Source organism: Mus musculus, chromosome 14, assembly GCF_000001635.26.
Source record: "Mus musculus strain C57BL/6J chromosome 14, GRCm38.p6 C57BL/6J".
Taxonomy (NCBI): domain Eukaryota; kingdom Metazoa; phylum Chordata; class Mammalia; order Rodentia; family Muridae; genus Mus; species Mus musculus.
Window position 1 is genome coordinate 104968953 of NC_000080.6, and position 17731 is coordinate 104986683.

At 39.7% G+C, this 17731-nt stretch overlaps 1 non-coding gene across 1 annotated transcript; it reads left to right on the plus strand.

The window, feature by feature from the left end:
* The first annotated feature begins 2474 nt into the window (after positions 1-2474).
* On the plus strand, positions 2475-2608 carry Gm24280. Its single transcript, XR_003951297.1, has one exon. It is a non-coding gene; the product is annotated as a small nucleolar RNA SNORA17 (small nucleolar RNA).
* The last annotated feature ends 15123 nt before the right edge of the window (positions 2609-17731 follow it).

The following is a 17731-nucleotide window of genomic DNA, read 5'->3' on the forward strand; positions in this document are numbered from 1 at the left end:
TATGTTCCCTTACCAAGCCAAACTTGTCCAGGACAAACAGGATACTCCCAATAGATATCGTTTCTATCGACATGTCTTTTCAGTTTGTTGCCTAAATACACTGTTAAAAAGATTGCATTTTCATAAAACCACCACTTTTTGTTTGTAGAAAACAATCCGTTTCTTGAATTTTGACATTGTTTACAAAGAGATTTTAAAGCCATAGTAAGGCTGAGGCAGGAGGATTGTGAGTCTGAGGCTAGTCTGAGCTACATAGATAGTTCAACACTAGCCTAAGCAATATGGGAATTCCCTGCCTCAAAGATAGACATGTAATCAATAAAAATATTTCAAGCTAAAATATTAAGAATTACTAAAATTAAAATTGAAAATGCACACGACACTGTAGATGAGACCCCATCCCTTCTTCTTACACTGTGCTCACAAGATCAGCAATGTGGAAGCTCTATGCTGCAAATGACTAGCCTCGCCTCCACATATGAATCCCTTTTGGTTCATCTGTTTTACCAGCACCCAGAGAGGCAGTACCACTCTCCACAGAGACACTGTACAGCACGAACTAATCCTCACTTACACTGTGAATTTAATAGATAGTATGACTTTCAACTTCGGTCTGTAAGTTAAATCTCTTTGTTTTTACTTTAGTTGCTTCGATCCTTTACTAATCCATGAATAAATTCTCATTAATCATCTCTTTTCTTCTATTTATTTATTATTACTCCATACTTCTGTGAGTCTAAGAAACAATTTATGGGTGATATTTACACAATATTACAGAAGGACTTTAACCCAGTAATACCAAAAGTAATTCTGCTGTTAACGTATAAGCACCATTACAGTATGTTCATACAGTTTGTCAGATACAGGTTTCACTTCTTTGTCTCATAGGCAGAATCTAGATTTTTCTAATAACACTAAGGATCTGGACAGATGGCTCAGGATTTAAGAATAGTTGCTGCTCTTCAGAGAACCCATGATCAATTCCCAGCGCGCATAGGCCAGCTCAAATACCATCTGTAACTCCAGTTCCAGGGGACCTGCTGCCCTCTTCTTGCCTCTGTGGGCACTGTGTGTGTATAGTGCACAGACATACATCCAGGCAAACATAAAATAAAGAGTTAGATGTCTAATCTGGGCATGGTGATATACATCTTTAATCCCAGCACTAGGTAACCAGAGGCAGGTAGAATTTTTTGAGTTCATGGCCATCCTGGTCTACATAGTGAGTTCCAGGTCAGGACTATATAGAGCAACCTTGTCTCCAAAAACAAAATTTCAAGTCCAATTATTTTTAACAGGTACTAAAGCAGACAGGAAGCTATTTGAGATGAGAAAGGGTGTCAATGAGAGTAGCAAGGAACAGTGAGCATAATCAATGTCTGTTGTCTACATTATGAAAATGTCATAGCCGAAGCTGTTGTTTTATGCAGCTAATACACACTGATTAAAAAAATAATAATAAAATGAAAACAAATTCTCATGTCGCACCCATTGTCTGGCAAGCACAGGTCTGTGTGACTGAGAAATAAATGTGTTGCCATTCATGCAGAAGTTGCCTTTTACAAAGGCAGTGCCGAAGCTACCATCACCCCCTGAGAAAGGTAACTGACAACAGCCAAAGTCTATCTTCAGTTGCTTTGTTGAATCATGAACAGCGCAGAAAGCGAATTAGCATCGACAGCACTGGCTTTCATTTAGATTAGAATTACCTCGTCTGGTACTTTTACATATTCATCGCATTGTAGCGATTGATGGCTTTTAAATTTCTCCAGAAATCAATCCAGATTATGAAACTTGAATACTTAGTTGTCACCAACTCAATATCACTAGTGGGAATAAGGTGTCATTTTCATTACATTTCTATCTGACATTGATTTTTATCCCATGGTGAGGCTCAGACTTGAAGTGGCTCCAATCTCCTAAGGAGATTTCCTCAAAGAGCCTTTTACCCCATTCAGTTTCCAGGTCCTGTGGTTCCCGTACTCCACACAAAGGCAATGCACGGGGAACCAAAACACAAAGAGTATTCCCTAAAACTGGCACAGCAGCTAATTGAAAACACTCGAGAAGACTCCAGATGTACTGTATAGCCCTGAAGCCAGGATTACACTCACACTCACTACACACTGAGGTGAGCTTTTCAGCCTTGTACCCATCAGAGTCTACCTACTCCAAATGCCAACATGCTGAAGGTGCCAGAGCAGATGTCAGGAAAGATTCTAGTTCAATCGGGTTCTAAGTTCTTGTGTATTGTGCTTTACGCAACGAGATCTAAGCACAAGAAGGACAAAGGAAGTGTTGAGAAGATAGGACTGTGGCAGGACACTCGCCCGCCATGTGCAACCCTGATTCGGTGCCATAAAGGAACAGAGAAGGAAGGGCAGGGTGGATGTAAAGGGAGAGAATGGTCTTTCTAGAAACCTTAAAAGTCCCATCTTCTACTGCCTAAAAAGATCAGGCTGCAAACACATCAGCCTGCTGATAGAGAACCATTGCCAGTGTAGCTGCTCTGTCACATACGTTTCAAGAGGTGGCAGAGAGAAGGGAGACTCTGTCTATTCTCAATGTTCTGACCTATGAACATTTGAATGATTAGTAGCCTAACATTCCTTGTAAAAAGCCAATCTGAGACATCCTACAAGTCCCAGTGGCTTGCAGGACAGGAGCAAGCCATGCACTAGAAGAACCTAGTGCGGGCCCTTGGCAGAAGTGAGCCCTAGATAGACAACCTCTCAAATGGGACCACTCCAGTAGTCCAGAGAAGGAGCAAGCCCAAGATGACCAGCACCATGAGACCTGGACAAAGAGCTAGCCTGATATGACCACCAGTCAGGCACCATGTAGACCCATGCCCAAGATAGCCCATACCATGCTCCTTAATGTACCAGATGGGACACAGCACTCCTGAGACCACTCCTGAAATAACCCCAGATGCTCAGAGGCCTCAGGCACCTATAAAAGGTACAAGTAAGTAATGTAGAAATGAAAAAGAAAAAGATAACAATGTAGGGAAAAATGAAGAGAGGCAGAACTGGATACTCTAGGGTAATGATGAATAGCCTGGTGTGAGTAGCCAGTGATGGCACCTGGGACCATGGTGGGGTTTTAGCCTGTACTGACATGGGGGTACATGTCTGGGTTGGTGGTCCAGCATCAAGGATCTGTTACTACCAAAGACCAGGCAGACATTCCTAGTCTAGGCTGTTGCCAAGGGACATGCTGATATCTGAGATCTATGCAAAACTGGACTCACCCCTCACCTGAACATTGTGGGAGAGTTGGCTCTGGGGGCATGAGAGCCAGAGAGTTGATTCTGCCCCTAGCCAGATGTCGTACTAGGAACGAGTGGTTCCACACATTGTGAGAATTGCAAGTGAGACAGCCCCAAGGGCATGAGCGTGGGAGAGTTGACCCTGTAACTTGTCTGCTGTGCAGTGGCATGGGCAAGGGAGAAATGGCCTCCCCTCCTGGCTTGCTACCTATGGCAGGCAAGAGAGCTGTCCCCTAGGTCATCAGATCAGGAAATCTCGCCCTGCTCCTCATCTGCTGCAGCATTCGGGAGAGCAGGTCTTGTACCTCACCTGGGCAACACAGTGGAGCTGTCCCTGGGTGTAGGACTTGCAAGTGATCCAGCCCCCAAGGTGCTCAAGTGTGGGAGAGCTGGCCATTCCTCCTGTCTACTTGTGCAGTTGCCCTCCCCACAGGTGGCAGGTGGGAGAGTGGACCCTAACTGGGTCATAAGAGCAGGAAAGCAGGCCCTGCATCTCATGTGGGCAACACAGTAGAACTGGAACTGGATTGGGGGGGTGAGAGTGAGCTGTCCCCAAGGGGTGAGTGTAGGAGAACGTGCCTGCCTCTTATCTGCTGAGCTATGGCACAAAGGAGGGAAAGATACCCTCCTCTTCTCCCTTGACCCTCACCACCTATGGTAGATAAGAGAGCTGGACCTGGAGTCATGAGAATAGGAGAACTGGCCATAGCCCTCACTGGCTGGACTACTTGGGAAGATTGGCACCTGTACCTGACCTGGGCAGCAGGGTAGAACTGGTCCTGATAGTAGGAGTTTCTGGTGAGGCAGCCCCAACGGCATGAAGGCAAGAGAACCAGCAGGCTGTCTAGTTCAGATACCTCTCAGACCTTGATTCAGGGCTTTGAATCCCACCCCTCACCCCCACCCCTCACCCCCACAACACACACACACACAAACACACACAGAGCAGTATCTACCTCATCAATGAACTGCTGGAGCACACGAAGGGGCTGATCCTACTGATCCAAAACTCCAGGATCTCCATGACCCAAGGCAACAACAGGGTATCTGAGAGGAGTCCCAGTGAGGTTCCAGTATTGATAGAGTAGCAGAAGCCAGAGACCTCAAATCAGACCAAGTCATTGCAATAAACATTAGCAAGCAAAGATGTGTGGATGAAAGGGTAGACTGTAGGGCGCAATGAAACGTGCTACAGTGTCCACAATTGTTTGTTCTCTGTTGAGCAGGGGAGGTTTCAAGGGCAGAGGGTGGAAGAGCAGGATTAGGAAGCATGGTGTGAAATCTACAAAGAACCAATAAAAATTTGAAAAAAAGAAAAAAAGAAAATTCTGGTAACATGCACAAATCTGTAGGAACCACCCCAATTGAAAGTCACAGAAAACAACTACTCCATGGTTTCTTTAGTTATTGTTTGTATTGGTAGTTAGACTTGTAGAAGTAGAGTATAGAATGGCTATTGCTAAATGTTGTTGATGGGAAAATGGAACACTGGATAGTGGGCACAGAAGTTTAGTTTTACAAGATGGAAACATTTCAGAAAGTAGGAAGCAGCGTGGCGAATGCACTTAAGACTCCTGAACTGAAAGTGTAGGTAAGAGGAAAGGGTGTGTATTTATATTATGGTATATTTTTAGTAGAAAAAGAGTTTGAAAACTTTCATTCAATTGACTCCATACTAACGGAAGTAAAACTAAAATATTTTAATCAAAGCCCAAGTCAACAAATATATGAAATCAATGGAACAGCTTAGATTTTCACAAAAGCACAAAGAATTCTTAAAAAAAAAAAAAGACAACCAAACCAATATATATGCTTTAAGGTTAAGGTTCGCCATGTTTATAAGCTGAGGGTGGTTGAGAATTAAAAGGGAAAATAATCCTCTGATACTTGAGGCAGTGTGATTTGTCACTTTACCTACAAGACAGTTTTAACAGTCATGTATATTTTTGTCAGATTTTGTGCTTAGATTGTTTTTTTCTTTTGCATTTTCAGAAGTGCCTGAAGCCTATTGCTTTATACCTTTATTATTCTAAAGAAAATTTTGATTTGTTTGATCATAAATACTTAGTAGTGAACAGAAAAAATTCATATTCCTGCTGACGACTCTATATGGCTTGACCCAGTGGGATTACACATTTATGAGATATTAAACTTTAGAAGGAATAACTAGTAATGGAAAGTCTGAAATAATTTAATTCTAGGCAATAGCACCACTCAAATACTTTAAGAACAGTTATTTGTGCTGTGTTGACATAAGATCATTGAGATAGATAGATAGATGATAGATAGATAGATAGATAGATAGATAGATAGATAGATAGATAGATAGATAGATAGATGATAGACCGACAGAAAGACAGACAAACTAAGAGCCATAGATCAGAATAAAGAGCATGCTTGAGGCTCTGGATTTGATCTCTATTACAGCAAAAAGTGAATAAAGTAGAAGTTGAAAATGACACTGCTGTTTAAAATTATTATGGCATTGATACTGTGAGCATGTTTAAAGAAGCATTGGTACTCTGCATTATTGGACAGAAATCTACCCACAGACAAGCTGCCTATCACATCTGTGGGGGATTGTTACAACAGGAGACTAAAATGGGAAGACCACCTTAACTGTAGAGGGCACCATCCAAGGGGTTAGAATCCCAGACTGAATTAAAAGTGGGTGTGAGCTGAGTACTAGCATTCATTGTGCTCAGCTTCCTGACTGTAGATGCCATGTGACAAGTGGCCTGAACACCCGTTAGCCATGATCTACTCTCCATGATAGATGACACCCTTGAACTGTGAGCCAAAAGAAACACTTCCTTTCTCGTGTTGCTTTGTCTAGGGTACTTTATCTCAACAACAGGAAGAATAACTGATACAGGTAGAGTCAACTGAATGTCTCTACTTTGGAAATTCCCTGCATTTCTATGAAAGAAAGATAATCTTCCTATAATATATCAAGAATTGACCCTGAATAGATTGTTCTATAATTTCATCATCACAAATGTTTAGGATTTTTTTTGGGGGGGGGAGCTGTTTATATGTGTGTTTTGCCTCTTTCAGTATCAAAACCTTCCCAAGTGCCAACTCTCAATGCCTCCTCTGAGCTGAATAGTTTGTCCTGGTCACAGAATCCACAGAAGTGTATCCCAAGACCTCTTGCTCCTCTATGTGTTCAGCTGAACACAGGCTTCCTCAGGAGGATCCAGCTTTACTCTGCAGACTTGAGACATCAGTGCTTCCAGCTGCAAACTGAAAATCATCTTTAAGCCTGACTTGTGTCAGAAAAATTAGACGAGTCTTCTTAACCAATCTAAGTCCTGGAATCCATCCCCTTATCTGTGTTCTCCACCTTTCCTGATGCTTCTTTCCCACTTTCACTGACTCCATGACAACTCTAGATTTAGGTCCCATCTAATATCTAGGACCACAGGTCTCCAGAAATCAACTTGACTCTTATCTATGAATCACATGCAAACCCACATATTGATTCCCATTAATCTTATGACTGTGGTGCACCTTACTGTTTTCCCAAACTCAATCCAAACTCCCACTACTTTTGCAACATCCCTATCAATCAGGAAGCTGAACTGTCTTTCTCCCAAATCCATCCCATCCGTGATTCCCTGTACTGCCCAGGCTTTTCCATCCATTCCATAGAGCCGAAAACCCTTTCTTGAACTCCTGGAATAAATAAATATTTTATGCTCAGATTAGTAATACTGAACCCCAAAGTTGTAACAGCAACACCAGATTTATGCTTTTTCTTTGTTACTCAAATGAGTTTTACAGTCAAGTGGTGTAAAACGAATAGTTATATCCATGAATAGTTAATGTAAAAGTTATATCCAAGTGTAGTTTCCAGACTATTTCTCCCTTTTCCTGGAAAACTTTTTTAGTGAAATGGCTACACATCATTCTGTCCCTTAAAGCATGCCTCCTGAATCTGTGAGCTCATCAAGAATACAACCAATAGAAATATCTATTGACATAGAAGACAGTTCAGGCCATGATAGAAGACAAGTGGAAAGTAAAGGAAGTTTTTGTAAAAATAGCTCTGTCATGGAACTGAAGTAAGAAAAACAAAAAGATTGGAAGGAAGGGAAAGGAAGAGGAGGAAGAGGAAAGAGGAGGAAGAGGTCAAGATACTCCCTCTTAACATGTTATTAACTTCTGCTATTTATTTATTTGTTTGTTTTGCTTTAACTAGGGAAAGCTAGTATATGCCTACCATATTGCTGATACTAGAGTTGTACTTAAGGAAACTAGACAGGGCGCCTGCCTTCATTGAGACAATTTGACGACTTATTATTATTATTATTATTATTATTATTATTGTGAGGAGGAGGAGGAGCAGCAGCTGTGAAATCTCTTTGTGCTCTTAACTCCTGTATTTCTTTGTTTTTTTAATATTCTGTCTTTCATCATATCATCATCCATATATAAGCCTTTTGTAATCTTTAATAGGCTTTTCTATAATAACTCCCCATTGTGTAACATCTTAACACATCTGTGGTCTTCCTTTAACTTTCATATGTGCATACCAAGTCAAAGTCATTCGGATGCAGGATGCTATTGCTCTGTCCACAGCCTAATATAAAATGATGGAGTAAGGCTTCAATGAGTTTGTAAGGTCAGCTTTCACTAGACACAAATAGTTTGCCTTCAAACCAAACCAACCCAGTGAAAGGCTTTCTGGGAAAAGAAAGCAAAATAACTCTTGCTTGAGGGTGCATTCTTGAGATCATTTGAGTTAATTGTTTCAAACCACGTAAACTTCCTTTGAGTCTGTTTATTTCTCTCTCCTTACCTTTTCCCAAGTTCAGTCAGTAGGAGTCAAAAACACTCAATGGTCTAAGGAAGCTACGATTGATGAAAATGCATAGAATATATTTTCAAATCAAGTATAAAAGGGTGTTCAATTGATTGCTCTAAGAAGTTTTCAGGGTACAATTATTCCTCTAATGTGAACTACTTTATAAAAAAGTAAAATGGGACTGGTAAAATGGCTAAGCAAGTAAAGTGTCTGCTACCAAAACTAATGACCTGATTGTAATCCCAGGACCCACCCACATGCTAGAAGAAGAGAACCAGCTCTGTCAACTGTCCACTGGCCTACACACACACACACACACACACACACACACACACACACACACATACACACACACACATGTGCACACACGTGCACGCACACACACACACACACACATACACACACACACATGTGCACACATACACACACATACACACACACATGCACACACACACATACACACACACACACACACACACACACACACACACACACAAACACACACACACACGAACCAAAATAAATAATTCTGGATATATACAGACATCAGCTAGGATTACAGATGCTTTCTTCTATTTTTTTCCTTATTTTATTAGATAGTTTCTTCATTTACATTTCAAATGCTATCTCTAAAATTCCCTATACCCTCCTCCCACCCTACTCCCCAACCCACCCACTCCTGCTTCCTGGCCCTGGCATTCACTCCCCTGTACTGGGGCATATTATCTTCACAAGACCAAGGGCCTTCCATTGATGGCCTACTAGGCCATCCTCTGCTACATATGCAACTAGAGACACAGCTCTGGAGGGTACTGGTTAGTCCATATTGTTGTTGATATAGTACTACCGGAAGATCCAGCAATACCTGTCCTGGGCATATACCCAGAAGATGTTCTAACTGGTAATAAGGACACATGCTCCACTGTGTTCATAGCAGCCTTATTTATAATAGCCAGAAGCTGGAAAGAACCCAGATGCCCCTCAACAGAGGAATGGATACAGAAAATGTGGTACATTTACACAATGGAGTACTACTCAGCTATTAAAAAGAATGAATTTATGAAATTCCTAGGCAAATGGATGGACCTGAAGGGCATCATCCTGAGTGAGGTAACCCAATCACAAAAGAACTCACTTGATATGCACTCACTGATAAGTGGATATTAGCCCAGAAATTTAAAATATCCAAGATACAATTTGCAAAACACATGAAACTCAAGAAGAAGGAATACAGACGCTTCTTTTAAAGGCAATGACTCTGTCTTATGTCTATCAGCTAGGGTTTTACATCACATAAGTTGATGAACACAAAGGCTGAAAGATACAAATGGGAGCAGCTTACTTATCACCAAAAAACTAACAAACAAATAAACTACTTGATTGCCTTAATTTTATATATACCATTCACTTCCTTTTTTATACAAAAAACAAAAAACAAAACAAAAAAACTACCTTAAACTCTAAAGCTCAAACATTAGTCAAGATGCACATATCAGAGCACTTAAGTCCATGATGGCCTGAACAATAATTTGTTATGCCTTGATATAATTGCATGTAACATTGCTATGTAAAATTAAAGTAGAAATAAATAGTTGAATATATGTATGCAAAAATAACCCAAGCATCCAGTCAATTAAATGAAAAAAAAAAGGAAATTTCATTAATCATTCTATTCTTTTAGGACATTGAGAAATTCAAACACAGTACTTCTTGTTAACCATAGAAGACATAGCCCAAAATCTCACATAGATGCTTGAAACTGAAGGTAGTACCAGATCCTATCCTAAATGTAATGAGATTTTTTTCCCTCTGTATACCCGTTATAACGTCTAATTTCCAAGTTAGGCACATGGAGAAACTATCAAGAGCAAGAGTAAAAGAGAACAATTACAATCAGGTACATAATGAAAGCTGTGCACATGCCGTGCCATTTCTCTTTTCTCCCCTTAGCTCACTGTGGTTCACCCACCCTCTTCTTGTGAAGAAGAATGATGAAGCATGGTCAGGTGACCGTCATGGGCATGTCACATTATGACATGGCATTAGATGACAAAGAAAGAGCTACATTAAAAAGGACTACTTAGACACAAATAATGAACATCTAATAACTGAGTTAGCTACCAACTGGCTAACAGGCAAGCAGTATATCCAGTGTGAATACTCTGGACTTTCTTTGTTAATTAAGGTGAATTTCCATTATGCTAGTCAGATGATGAACAACTGAAAACTTAAGAGCTGTCAGTTTGGGGGATCATTTACTTAATATGTTTAGACTGAAGTTCATCATATGTAGCTGAAGTGTTGGAAACTACAAACATAAAGACATGAATGAATCCAGTCATAAGAGTGAATTGTTTTTCCCTTATTCAGAGGGAGGTTATTTCAATTAAAACACAAAGATAATAATAAGTTCTTTATTATTTTATAGTTTTATTAAAGCAAACTTAATTTAAAATTTAAACCTGAAAAAAACTTTATGAATGTTCTCCTTTGTCATTCCCTCACACAGCATGGGGTCCATCAGAGAAAATTAAAATGGAACATGGGAAGGATCAAAAGTCACAGCAGCATAGACTTCTTTTCTAAAACTGCATTGTAATTGGTAGAATTTTCTTCTCTTTCTTATGTGCACCCACCTAGTGCTTTAAGCACACAAGCACAAAACATACAATGACAAGCTCAAAGAGTTTATGTTGTCCAGGGGACTCCAAAGGGCAAATGAGCATAAGAAATCGTTCCTCTGTGTGTCTAATCTGGCAGAGCTAAAGACAAATATGTGGAAAGTTTAGATATCAGTTTACTCTACTCAATTAGAGTAATAAGTCCACTGGTAGAGGCAGGCCCTCAATTGAATCAAAGTACCAAAAAAATGAAAAAGAAAAGTTGTTCTGAATTAACTTGAAACTTCTTACTCCAGACTATGGATCAGATATCCACTGTCATTGTTGCTTTTTGAGAGGATCACAGGTAGTAGTGGCCCATCCAGATCAAAAGGAAACTATATCCAACAGGCTTTCCCTGCCCCATAACTGCTGGGAAGTTGAACTTCCTCTCTCAGACTTACTATCCTTTTGTTTTTCCTCACAGGCAAGACATGGTTCCTGTGAGATGACCACAGCAAAGGTTCAAGACCTTGCTATTGTGTGCCTGAGGCCTTTTACTGAGAAAATTGAGTGTGAGACCTTGATCTTCAATACTATCTGCCTATTGTGGTATCTCTCCGGGGTCTCTTCACCCCTAAATTCTTCATTTCTTCACAGAATTTAGCTGAGTAGCACTTTCCCTTGCCTGTTTATCTCCATGGCTGTCTCCCTGCTGGTATTTATTGCTTATCACTGTAAGTCTTTATTGAATGTAATCTGTTTGGGGATATAGTTGGCATGAAAGATGCCCCACCAAACGAAGTTGTAAAGTATTATACATAAATACTTAATTCCTGGACTTATTTATTATCCTCATTACTTATTTACTGCTGTACGTACCCAGGACACCTTTGGAAGAAATAAATCTGGTCAGTTGCTCTCCCAAATTTGATCAGAATATCTTATAAGATATAAATTATGGCATTATATAATTATTAACATTCCTCATATGACTGGCACAGATTACAGTTTACAGAAACTTTTTCACCATTCTTCTTCTGGGCACCCAAGGTAAAGAAATTCTCAGCTCAGAGGTGCAGGTCAGAGGATAGAGTCAGCATTCTAAGTGACACAGCAGAGGTCACCTGAGCAAGAAGCCACACACACTGGCACAAACCCAGGTCTTCTGCCTCAGGCTCTAACTCTGTGAAACTTAAGGATGGAGAGTTTACTGCACATTATGTTTTGTTTTCAGCTAAATTAACCAAACTTTTTATTTAATCCAAGCCCATTAGAGTCTATGATTGAATTTGAAGTCTTTTTTAGAACAAATATTAATGTTTTCTATATAGCTATGGGCAAGCTGGGAAAGCCATTATAGTGATCTCTCATTGATAAGCAAGTGCAGAAGTTTATATTCACCACAAAATGTTAGCAATGGCTGGGCTACAATTGTAACAATTGTACATTCAGTGACAGTCCTATGATGTGTAGGACTAGGATCCTAATCAGATGACTGTACCAATAAAGGGGACAAAGATCCTCACAGAACAGAGATCAGGTTACACAAGTGATTTGATGACCTTTTTTACTGACAGGCTGTTAGGGCACATTTAAATAATGAATGTGCATGGTTAGAAGCCTGATAGGCCTTACAATTAACATCAGCTGCATTCCTTATATGTCCTATCTTTACACCGATAAAAGTAGAAGGAGAGAAAGACTAATATACACAGATAAAGAACTTGTATAGCGATCTGTACTGGGGAGCTGAGGCTGTTCCACAACCCGCTGTGCACTGGTCCCAAAAAGAGAGAACTGGTCTCCCAAGAGTGCTTTCACTCCCAGGCTCAGAGGTGAGATAGCCACTTTCTCTCCAATTACTGTCTGGAGCAGGGCTAGGGAGGAGCACTTGGGGCATAGGAACAGTGGAGAAGCTGGGATAGGATCCGTCTGGTCACCATCTGCAGCCAGAGTTTGGGTTGTTCCAGAGCCCTCTGTATACAAGTTCTGTAGGAGAGAGCTGGTCTCCCAGGAGTACTGACACGGGCTTACAGACTCACAGGAGGAACAAGCTCTAGCCAGAGACAGCAAGAACATCTAACACCAAAGATAGCAAGATGGCAAAAGGCAAACACAAGAATCTTACCAACAGAAACCAAGACTACTTGGCATCATCATAACACAGTTTTCCCACCACAGCAAGTGCTGGATACTTCAACACACCAGAAGAGCAAGATGTGGATTTAAAATCACATCTCATGATGATGATAGAGGATTTTAAGGACATAAATAACTCTCCTTCAAGATACAGAAAAAAAACAAATAAACAGGTAGAAGCCCTTAAAGAGGAAACACAAAAATCCCTTAAAGAATTATAGGAAAACACAACCAAACAGGTGAAGAATTGAACAAAACCATCCAGGATCTAAAAATGAAAGTAGAAACAATAAAGAAATCACAAAGGGAGAGAACTCTGGAGATAAAAACAAAAAACTAGGAAAGAAATCAGGAGCATCACCAACAGAATACAAGAAAAAGAAGAGAGAATCTCAGGCACAGAAGATACCATAGAAAACATTGACACAACAATCAAAGAAAATGCAAAGTGCAAAAAGATCTTAACCCAAAACATCCAAGAAATCCAGGACACAATGAAAAGACCAAACCCAAGGATAATAGGTATAGATGACAGTGAAGATTTTCAACTTAAAGGGCCAGTAAATATCTTCAATAAAATTATAAAAGAAAACTTCCCTTACCTAAAGAAAGAGATACCTGTGAGCATACAGGTAACCTACAGAATATCAACTAGATTGGACCAGAAAAGACATTCCTTCCATCACATAATAACCAAAACACCAAATGCACAAAACAAAGAAAGAATATTAAAAGCAATAAGGGAAAAAGGTCAAGTAACATATAAAGGCAGACATATCAGAATTACACCAGACTTCTCACCAGAGACTATGAAAGCCAGATGTTCTAGGCAGATATCATACAGAGCCTAAGAGAACACAAATGCTAAGTCCAGGCTACTATACCCAACAAAACTCTCAATTCCATGACAAAAACAAATTTACACACTATCTCACCACAAATCCAGCCCTTTAAAAGGTAATAAATGGAAAACTCCAACCCAAGGAGGGAAACCACACCCTAGAAAAAGCAAGAAAATAATCTTCTTTTAACAAACCAAAAAGAAGATAGACACAAAAACATAATTCTACCTCTAACAACAAAAATAAAAGGAAGCAACAATAATTTTTCCTTAATATCAATGGACTCAATTCCCCAGTAAAAAGACATAAACTAACAGACTGGATATGTAAACAGGACCCAACATTTTGCTACATATAGGAAACCCACCTCAGTAACAAAGACAGACACTATCTCAGAGTAAAAGGCTGGAAAACAATTCTCCAAGCAAATGGTTCCAAGAAATAATCTGGAGTAGTCACTCTTAGATCGAATAAAATTGACTTTCAACCTAAATTTATCAAAAAAAAAAAAAAGATAAGGAAGTACACTTCATACTCATCAAAGGCAAAATCTACAAAAAATAACTCTCAATTCTGAACATCTATGTTCCTACTGCAAGGGCATCACATTCATAAAAGAAACTTTACTAAAGTTCAAAGCACACATTGCACCACACACAATAATAGTGGGAGACTTCAACACCCCACTCTCACCAATGGACAGATCCTGGAAACAGAAACTAAACAAAGACATAGTGAAACTAACAGAAATTATGAAACAAATAGATTTAACAGATATCTACAGAACATTTTATCCTAAACAAAAGGATATACCTTCTTCTCAGCACCTCATGGTACCTCCTCCAAAACTGACCATAAAATTGGTCACAAAACAGGCCTCAACAGATACAAGAAGATTAAAATAATCCCATACATCCTATCAGATCACCATGAATTAAGGTTGGTCTTCAATAACAATATAAACAATAGAAAGCCCACATACACGTGGAAGGTGAACAATACTCTACTCAATGATAACTTGTTCAAGGAAGAAATAAAAAAAGAAATTAAAGACTTTTTAGAGTTTAATGAAAATGAAGCCATAACATGCGCAAACTTATGGGACACAATGAAAGCAATGCTAAGAGGAACTAATAGCACTGAGTGCCTCCAAAATGAAACTGGAGAGAGCATACACTAGCAGTTTGACAGCACATCTAAAAGCTGTAGAACAAAAAGAAGCAAATACACCCAAGAGGAGTAGACAGCAGGAAATAATCAAACTCAGGGCTGAAATCAACCAAGTAGAACCAAGAACTATACAAACAACCAAACAAACCAGGAGCGGATTCTTTGAGAAAATCAACGAGATAGATTAAACCCCAAGCCAGACTAACCAGAGGGCACAGAAACAGTATCTTAATGAACAAAATCAGAAATGAAAACAGAGCCATAACAACAGAAACAGAAGAAATCCAAAAAAAAAAAAAAAAAAAACATAGATCCTACTACAAAAGCCTGTACCCAATTAAACTGCAAAATCTGAATAAAATGGACAATTTCCTAGACAGATACCAGGTGCAAAGTATAGACAACACAACCTAGACTTATCAAACCTCCTGCCCCAGCCTCCCATGGTAGGATTACAAGCATTCACACCCAACTGTCATAAAGATTTTTCACTTCAACATGAAACTATTCATTTTTAGATGTACTAATACTAGCCCACCCACGGTAAACAATGTAAAGTGTATGAATCAGATTGTTCTAGTATGCTTTCTGCTGCTGAGATTAAACATGGGTCCAAACCAACTTGAGGATAAAAGGGTTTATTTAGGAAGACAGATTATATATTCCATTATCTAAGAAGACAGAGTAGAAGTTCAAGGCAGGAAACTGATTGCAGGACCACACAAGCAGAGACCATTGAGAGATACCACTTAATGGCATCCTCAGATATCTACCTTATGAATCCCAGGTCTATCAACTCAGAGATGGCACTGCCTACAGTGGGCTGGCTCCCCAGTACTTTATCAGCCATTAATCAAAGAAATGCCTCACAGACAAGCCTATGGAGACAATTCCTGAATCAAGGTTCCCTCTTCCCAAGTAAGTCTACTTTATTTCAAGTTGACAAAATCTAATCAACATAACTGATCCCTTGTTAGCTTGATAAGCAAACATATCATTATTAAGCAATAACTTTCCCTTTCTTGTTTATCCCCTAAGATCGTATGTTAATATCACAAGATAAAACACAGTATAACGGGCTGGAGAGATGGCTCAGTGGTTAAGAGCACTAACTACTCTTCCCGAGGTCCTGATTTAATTCCCAGCAACCATATGGTGGCTTACAACAATCTGTGATGGGATCCAATGACCTCTTCTGGTATACCTGAAGAGAATTACACTGTATTCATACATTAAAATAAAATAAAATAAAATAAACTCCCAGGAAGTCTGTCTAACCAGGCTCACAGGTGAGACTCCCTCACTCACACCTACACCCTAATCCCTGGTGTAACTGGAACCCGCCCCCCCCCCCCGCCCCAGTAGAGACACATCTTCCTTCTGGCCTACAAAGTGTGGGGCTGCACTCCATAGCCCATCCCACACCCAAAGACAGCTTGACTCCCAGGAGGTCTGTCACAACCAGGCTCACAGCTGAGTGCCCCTGTAAGATTCTTAACTACTGGAGACCCCCTGAGTGAACCACTCAGAGCTGGGGATCTATGCAAGAGCAAGAGGAACTTATAGTTCAAGTATGCTGGGGCCATCTTGCATCCAAAGGAGAGGCGATGATGACCTTGAGCAGCCTGTTTGGTGAGTTTTATACAGTTTTCAGGGACTGAATAGAGCATCAGCAACTGGGCACAATATTATTGGCAGAACAGTGTGCCCTTTAAACTGATTGATCTTTAGGGAATGAGGTAGTATGGTCTTCCCATATCTGCAGTCAGCCAACAGTCAAGGGCACCCAGAGGGGAGGCATGCCTATGTGCTCCATAACCTCTCTCTTCCAGGAGAGAGGAACCTTCATGTTCTGGGACCTGGTGGAATTTTCCAAAGGCCCTGAGCTAACCTCTTCACCCCAACCCCAACCCCAACCCAATAAACAAGTAGAAGCCCTTAAAGAGGAAACACATAAATCCCTTAGAGAAATACAGGAAAGCACAAACAGGTGAAGAAATTGCACAAAACCTTCCAGGATCTAAAAATGGAAATAGAAAAAGAAAGAATGAAAGAAAGAAAGAAAGAAAGAAAGAAAGAAAGAAAGAAAGAAAGAAAGAAAGAAATCACAAAGGGAGGCAACCTTGGAGATGGAAAACCTAGGAAAGAGATCAGGAGTTACAGATGCAAACATCTCCAACAGAATACAAAAGATAGAAGAAAGAATCTCAGGGGCAGAAGAAATCATAGAAGATATTCACACAACAGTCAAAAAAAAAAAAAAAAAAAAAAAAACAAAACAAAGTGTAAAAATCTCCTAACCCAAAACATCCATGAAATGCAGGACACAATAAAAAGACCAAACCTAAGAATAGTAAGATTAGGAGAGAAAGAATATTCCCAACTTAAAGGGCCAAAAAACATCTTCAACGAAATCATAGAAGAAAACTTTCCTAACCTAAAGAAAACAATTCCCATAAACTTACAAGAAGCCTACAGAACACAAAATAGATTAGACCAGGAAAGAAATTCCTCCTGACATATAATAATCAGAACATGAAATGCACTAAATAAAGATAGAATATTAAAAGAAGTAAGGGAAAAAGGTCAAGTAACATATAAAGGCAGACCTATTAGAATTACACCAGACTTCTCACCAGAAACTATGAAAGCCAGAATATCCTGGACAGATGTTATACAGACCCTAATCAAACACAAATACCAGCCCAGGATACTATACCCAGCAAAACTCTCAATCACTATAGATGGAGAAACCAAGATATTCTTTGACAAAACCAAATTTAAACAATATCTTTCCACTAGTCTATCTTTACAGAGATTAATAGAAGGAAAACTCCAACATAATATAGAAACTACATGCAAGAAAAACCAAGAAATTAATCGTCTCACAACAAAA